This window comes from Suricata suricatta, chromosome 6, assembly GCF_006229205.1.
Source record: "Suricata suricatta isolate VVHF042 chromosome 6, meerkat_22Aug2017_6uvM2_HiC, whole genome shotgun sequence".
Taxonomy (NCBI): Eukaryota; Metazoa; Chordata; class Mammalia; order Carnivora; family Herpestidae; genus Suricata; species Suricata suricatta.
Window position 1 is genome coordinate 38,648,150 of NC_043705.1, and position 8,117 is coordinate 38,656,266.

The window sequence follows — 8,117 nt, forward strand, 5'->3', positions numbered from 1 at the left end:
AGTACCTGATGAGATTGAATAAACATTCCACTTAAGAGCATTTTAATGCTGAATTCAAAGTTAAGAGACCATATAGATAAAGCTCAAGATAAGTCTAAAATGGAACTCAGAGTGAAATTCAATACCTGTTTCTTTATAAGGAATAATGCAAAGCTAAATTGATTGAACTGGATGACAGAGTAATCCTCAACAGAAAAATCAATAGAAAAACACTGTACACCCACTTAAAGGACATTAACCCATAAAAAGACCTATGTAGCAAAAAAGCTCCCAGTTCTAAAGCAAAGGGGAAAGAGGAGCTTCTTAGAAATCTATTAAGTGGAGGGCTCTGATTCGTGGGTAGACCTCACCAATTTGGATGCACCTTCTACTTCCTGATGCCCCACTTAAAGAATACTGATGAATCACAAAGACCTCAACAGGCCCCTCCTTGACCATCTGGGACAAGTCAGCCATGACTACCTTCTGACTGCATAAGGGCAGTGTGACCATCACCATTCCAAGCAACTTTTTAAGAAGAAGACCATCAATTAGAAAAAATAATGACCTGGATGCCTGGGTGGCTCAGTTGGTTAAGCATCTAACTTCAGTTCAGGTCATGGTGTCATAATTCATGGGTTTGAGCCCTGCATCTGGCTCTGTGCTGACGATGCAGAGCCCAGAGCCTGCTTTCAGATTCTGTATCCCTCCCCTGCTCATGCTCTCTTTGTCTCAAAAATAAATAAACATTTAAAAAATGCTTAAAAATAAATAAATAAAAAGAAAAAATTATGACCACAACTCACAGCTCTCCATTTAGCCCTGGCCTTTATCTCCCAAGTCTGCTCAATATGACCAGAGTTCATACCAGAAAATACCCCAATTTACTTTTTTCACTCCTTCCCTGCACCATCTGAGTTAAAAGTAGTGGTAGGGGCAAGTGTTGATAGAGACTTCAGATCTAAGAGTTGAAGCCACAGGAAAAGGTCTTTTAAATATATTTTCATCTACTGGGAAAAGCATCAAAGAAAGAACATTCATTTGGAGGCAAAACAGCTCAGTTAAAAGGTCAGATGCTGGAGCCAGACAGCCAGTTCAAGTCCAACACCCATGCAAATCAGCTGTGCACCCTTGAGTGAAGTTCTTCAACTATACGTGACTGTTTCCTCATTTGTCAAATTAGGAGGATGACAGTTTGAGTACCTACCTCATAAGGTTATTGTGAGCATTAAAGCAGTTCATGAAAACTACACAGACAAGTATCTAACATAGTAAATACTCACCAAATACACTATTGCCGTTGCTGCAACTGCTGCTATTATTTATATCATCACTATCTTCACTGTCATTGACATCAGCTATTTCCTGACAAAGTTACAAATTTGAAGCAATGTCTATCAACTGAAGATAAACATCTGCCCTACCCTCCACTTCTCTCTAAAATGTAAGTCTCACAGATTTTTCTCTACATGTATGTATCCGTGAATGTATATTGGTCTGTAAGTCTATTCTGTAAGCCAAATCTCTCTTACATGCCATACTATGCAACTCCTCTACTGCCTCAGAAATTCAAGAGATTCAGGATAAGAAGGTTATTTATATTGGATACTGAACACACAGTAAGGATAGCATAGGTCAAATAAATCATTTCAGTGCTTCTCTCACTATACATAGACTCACTGCTTCTGCATCGTAGCTTTAAACAAAGCTCAAAATTTAATGTTATTTCCCTCCTACTGTTCCACCAAGTTAAGGTTATTTTATGTCAACTGACACATAAGAAAAATAGATCTTTCAGCCTTGGCTTCTTCACTCAATCCAACATGCAGCCTCAAGAGTATCAGAGATCTGGTGCTAATTTCCAACACTGACCCAATACTTAAACTGGTTGAACACCCAATAATACTAATAATGGTCTGTGTTTTGTGGCCATGTAATTTGTGCTCCTGATCATTTTTAGATCATAATTCCTTTTGTAAAACCAGCTTACTTTTGGTAATCTATACTGATTTGCCTTTTGCAAATGACTGGTTTTGGTATTCATCCTTAAACTTACCTGGATAGTGGAGGTGGTGTGTGAGAAATGACAGCTAGCACCCTCTCCCACACCCTCAACCCCCTCTTGAATTATACCTTGAAGTTCTTCAGTTACAGAAAATTTTGCCATTTTCACTTGCAGGATATGTGCATATGTATGTGGGATTTGTCACTGTGTTGGGAAAACTCCTCAAATTGGAAAGACAGTTTTGCATTTATTTGAAAGTTTTTATTTGTGAGCTTAAGCAGTCCAAAGTACCTTTGTGTACAAGCCCTACCTTTGCTTAACTCCTATTATTATCTTGCTACAGAAGGTCATGCCAACTGCTTAATTACATGGAGAGTTATGAAACTGCCAGGGCACCAGAACATTATTCAACTGTGGGTTCCTAAAGGAAAATAAACTCTCCTTGCACTGAGCACAGCTGCCAATAAAATAGGCATGTTTGTTTATTTGTGGCCACATGTATAGCTCCCTTGTAGAAAGGGATTCTACGGCTGGGCAAAAATCTTGGATTCCCCTTTTCTAACAGCACTAGCAGCTATAGTACAATAGAACCATTTCAATTCAGAGAGAGATTAAATCTGAGTACTTCAAGTCAGCCTCTTCCTTTCACTGAATGTAAACAATAAAACCTCCCTATATGAAAGCTTTCCTGCTTCACTCAGAAATGGGGTAATATACTTCATAGTTTACCCCTAATCAAACATCAGTCTCAATAAAAATGCGTTTATTAAAGTGAAGATTATGTAGCTATGGTTCCCACCTACCCCTCAATCATCTGCCTTCAGGAGGGAAAAATTTGTGCTAAGAAAATTCATGTTCTGGGAGGTGAGGGCTTTGTTTAGTTCAACCTGTCAGGCTGTTTCACCTGACTCTCACCTTGAAAACATGTAGACTTTAACATTTCATACATTACCGTTGCTTTATCTGCCCTTATGCAGAAGAATGTGCTAATTTTAAACAAGTTCTTTGCAATTTATATGCTAAAAGAGAAACAAAAACAGACTTGAGAAAGAGGTACCTTCCTGAAGAAGTTTTTCACAGGGCAGTAACAGAGGTAGTCACTAAACTCACTTCTAAACTCTTAACTAAACTTCTACAGGCAACAGTTTGCCATCTTCTATTTCTCTAAAGGCTTTTGGAGAAAAAAAAATCAGGCTCAAATGACAAAAGACAACTTTAACCCTCAAATCCCAGAACCCAAGGTCAACCAAAGGTCACACATGCTGTGCCTAAACCAGAAGATTGGCAGGCTCTCTCTCCAGGCAGTGTCTGTTCCTTCTGAAATCGATAGCAAAAACTGAAGCCATGGTAACACTGCTCACTTGTAGAGATACCTGTGATTCATTAAGTGGTATGAGGTGCTGGTCAGGACATGAAGTTAAAAACTGAAAAAGACTCCCACGGCTGCCCCTCCTTCTTGAAACCTAATTTAGACCATATCAAAGTTTTTATAAAGACATGCCTATTACCATTGTGCTGTAAAACCTGTCTGATCCAACCTTCAAATATTTATGTAAACTGAAATATGTCTGGAAAGAAGTCAAAACAAAACAAATATACCATACCATCTCTTTCCAGCAGTTCCTTTCTCCCTCATTTTACATTCAAGCATAATCCTCTCCAAGTGGCTCCCAGTTGTTAGGGCTGGTTAATTAGTGATAATTGCAGAGACTATTTCTTTGAATGCACTGATAGCTTTATGTCTTACAACCAATTACCCTGGAGTTTTAGCACTTGTGAAGTGTGTGGGTCATTTTTTTTAAATCATAACAGGTAAGTGCAGTTGGTTTAGCCTCCCTATGACCTGCTGTAGCAATGATGAATGCTTTTAAAATATCTACAAGTTGGTCATGATATGTTCCTTAAGCTGTGAACTCAGCCTTTACTGTCATTAGAGTAGGCGGTTTCTCCTGGGATCTTTTTGGGTGAAGTGCTTTCAGTTTCAGATGCAGTTTGCTAATGATAATTTGCGTCACTTGCAAGTTGTAGCAACATCAGGATCTCATGGTCTATCTTTTGGCTCATGATACCATGTAATTAGAGAGAGTGGAAATGGGAAAGAGTTTTAAAGTGACTGTGTACTCATAATGCAGTTCTGAAACCCAAAGGAAGAAAAGAGGAACCATTATTTGTGTTAATAATTGAAAAACTCTTATGCTCTTTGGAAGGTACTTAGTAACCTTTTGATTTTGGAATAGAAAATGGGAGAAAATGGGCTTTGCCATCACAAAGTTCATGTGTTGATGTTATAGCAGTTTTTGGTTTCTCTTCATTCATCCAACATTTATTGAATACTTACCATGTGCTGTGTTTAGAGAGATAAGAATGAAGAAGAGTGAAGAGGGCACAGGTCCTGCTTCAAGAGTCTTATATACCTCATCTTATTTGAGACTTACTGTAAACATGTGCAGCAGGCAGGGCAGGTGTTCATTATTCCATTTTACAGGTGAGGAAATTGGAGCTTGGAGAAATGATTGCTCTGGGTCATGTAGCAGTGAGAGCCAAGAATAAGAATCAAGACTCTAAGCTTAATCTGTCTTCCTTGCCTGTTGAGGTCTCAATGGTGGGGAAATGGGGCAAACGCAACTCAGCTTATAAAAATAAAATGGCAGCCTGTTCACCTACCTGTTCAGAGCTATACACACCAGGGTTATATCTTCTGGGCAGTGGGAAGGTCAAATAAATAGAACACTGGGGTGATGGGGGTCCTTCGAGACAGGACCTGAAAGCTTCACCCACAAGCACATCCGATGCCTCTGCTACATCCTTATCTCACCTCACACCTCTCATATCCTGACATAAGCAGGGAGAGTATCCCCTTTTGCCCTTGGCATGCTCCATCTAAGCTACATTGAGCAGAATTTTGACAAGAGTGGGGTGTAGGTGACCAGGACACTAGAGACTAAGTGAGTGGCATGTGAAACTTTAGAGGAAGATGATAACAAAATAATTTTCTTGGTTTGAGCGAGTTGAGCAGCACTGTAGTGAGAGATGGGAGCAGTTTTAAGAGTATTGGTCCAGAGTGGTCACGGTTGTGGAGACAGCTCTGTGACTAGGAGCAGAACGAGCTTCATGAGCATACAACTTGTGCATCCAGCACTTGGTTTAATGCTCTGCTGTCACCATTTTGAAATTGTTAATGTTTAAAGAAAGGGCCTCACATTTTTATTTTGTACCGAGCCCTACAAATTATATAGCCTTTCCTGGCCAGATATTTTATATTGTTGTTTATGCTGCTTCAGTATTTGAATATTAGGTTAAAACCAATATCCAGTAGAACAGATGTGCATCTTTCACAATCTGAAATCTGAGTCCTGCTGTCCCCAGAGAAGCTCAGTAAGCAGGCAACAGGTAGGTATTCCCCAAAGATGGCTACCATCAATGCCTTCCCTTTCTGCACACACACACATGCTGCTTCTTCCATCAAGATGTGCAGTCTAATTCCCTCTTAGAATCAGAGCTGGCCTTAGTGACCAGATGAACAATAAACATGGCAAAAATAAGCTGCATGATTTTGAAGTTACTTCATTAGAGCCTTGCAGCCTCTCCTGGGTATTGTGGGACACTCATTGGTGGGAAGCTTCCTCTTGAAAGAAGCATCCATGCCAGGAGAAACCCAAACATCATGAGAAGTCATATGTGGACACTCTGGTGGACAGATGCAGCTGTACTGCCAACCAACAGTCAGTTGCACCTGCTGACCACGAGAGTGAGCCATCTTTGATGTGTAGGCACAGGCAACATCTGTCTATAACTGTATGTAAGACCCTAAGCCAGAATTGCCTAGCTGAGCCCAGTTAACCCACAGACTGTTGAGAAATAACAATAAATTGTGTGTGTGTGTGTGTGTGTGTAACAAGTGTGTGTGTATATGTGTGTACCAAGTGTGAACTCCTTTGTTCATCTTTTGCTTATCAATGTATAAGAGATTTTGCAAATTAGGGATATTAACTCCAATATTAACTCAGGATATTGCTTGACTTTTCAATATCATTTCCCCTTTTTGCTGTTTGCCCTTCATCTGCTATACAGAGGCTTAGTTTTCTATTTTGATTTAGTCAAATGTTTCAATTATTTGCTTGTACGACTTCTACTTCCACATACTATTTCATAGGTCTGCCCCACACCAAAACTATGTTGTTTAGCCATTTAAGTATTAATTTAATGAATATTCATTGAGCATGTAGCCTATGCCAGGCACTCTCTGTATTGCCGGGTATACAGTATGAATAAAATAGAGTAGGACCATGCCTATTCTAAGCTCAGAGTCTTCTAAGGGATAGGGAGAAGAATCTGAATATAAAACTGTCATTAAAAATGTTATCCTGGGGCACCGGGGTGGCTCAGTCAGTTAAGCATCCAATTGTGGTTCAGGTCATGATCTCACTGTTTGTGAGTTTGAGCCCTGCATCGGGTTCTCTGCTATCAGGTCCTCCTTTCTCTCTGCCTCTCTCTTGCTCACACTCTCACTCTCAAAAATACACAAACATTAAAAAAAAAAAGAATGTTATCTGTAGTGATGGGTAAAGTATAGGTCGCTATGGAAGCCTAAAACATTTAAGGCTCAAGCCCACAACATGTAAGAAAAGCTTCCTATAAGAAATAAAGTTTAAGCTAATTCCTGAATCATAAGATATATTAACATAAACATATATGTAATATGTATGTATGTGTATATACACATATATACACACATATATAGCTTTATATCTGTTTGATCCATTTGCATTCAAGTAATAGGGTACATAGGCAATGTGATGTAAATTTGAACTATTGTTTTTACATGCTGGATTTTTATGTGTCTTTGAATCTGTTTTTAGGTTCTATATCCTGTTTCCTGTTTTAAAAATTTGCCTCTTTTTGGCTCATAGTTATTCTCCTTATAACTGGTCTTTTAATTTCATATTGGGCCAAGATGTAAAGCTATTCATTTTTGTCCTATTGATACTTTTTACTGTAGTTTTTTTCTTGATATGTAATTGTATTATTGTCATTCTATTATAAAATCACTTTGTAATCATATTTCATAGTTTTTAGCTTAACTTTTTAATGTTTATTATTGAAAAAAACTTGTGGTATAAGGGTACACAATATACATACTGAATGTACATAGTATATTCCACTGAATAAGGAATAATAAAATAGTACGCACACAGCACCAATCTCTGACCTTTGAAGCTTCCATGTGCATCTTCCTAGACTGTCTTCCTTTCACATTCTTGAGATAATCCTGTCCTGAATTAGCATTAAGCATTCTCTTGCTTTTCTTTATAGTTTTACTACCTGTGTATTTTCCTAAACAATATAGTTTTTAGTTTTGCCTGGATTTTAACGTTTTCTAAATGGAATCATTCCATATGTATTTTTCTATAACTCCCTTTTGTGGTTCTACATTGTGTGTGTGTGTGTGTACATGTCGATGTGCATCATGTGGTCACTTAGTTTTTACTTTTGTAGTATTCTATTCTGTTCTATTTTTTAATCCATTCTATTCTTGATGGATTTTTATATTACTTCCATATTTTTCTTAATAGGAATAATGCCTCCCTGAACATCACCTGGTTTGCAAGTAAAAGTTTCTCTAAGATTTATATACAGGAGTCAAAGTGCTAAACCATAGGTTATTCATATATTCAATTTTACTAGTTAACGAGTTTGTTTTACAAAGTGTACTGAATTATATTCCCTCAGTCTCTGAAAGTTCTTATTACTCCACATCCTTGCCACACTTGATATTAAATAACGTTTTAATTTCTATTAATCAGGTAGATATGAAAAGGATGCCTTTGTGGTTTTTATTTCTGTTGTCTTTTTTTTTTTTGAAATACAGAATTTTATTTAGAAACTGTTTAAAGTAGAAAAAAACCCTGTCAAGAAAGACCAGGTGGAAAATGGGTTCCCAATAAAATGGAATTTTAGGGTAACAAAAGTCTAAAAGGCCACAAAAGAGAAATAGCACCACTGTTATTTGAACAATGGCTAGTTACTTGCATTTTTTGGCATTGTTAATCACTGAATCTGGGTTTTCCTCTGAATCCCACACAGAGCATGCACTACACAACAATTTTATCGTAAAATATCTGCTTTCTACACA

The 8,117-nt window shown here is 37.9% G+C and overlaps 1 long non-coding RNA gene across 1 annotated transcript in view; it reads left to right on the forward strand.

The window, feature by feature from the left end:
• The first annotated feature begins 1,211 nt into the window (after positions 1-1,211).
• Positions 1,212-8,117, forward strand: part of LOC115294393 — a 38,701-nt gene continuing 31,795 nt past the window's right edge. The window contains exon 1 of the long non-coding RNA XR_003909857.1: positions 1,212-1,423. This is a non-coding gene — a long non-coding RNA (uncharacterized LOC115294393). The remainder of the gene's footprint in view (positions 1,424-8,117) is intronic.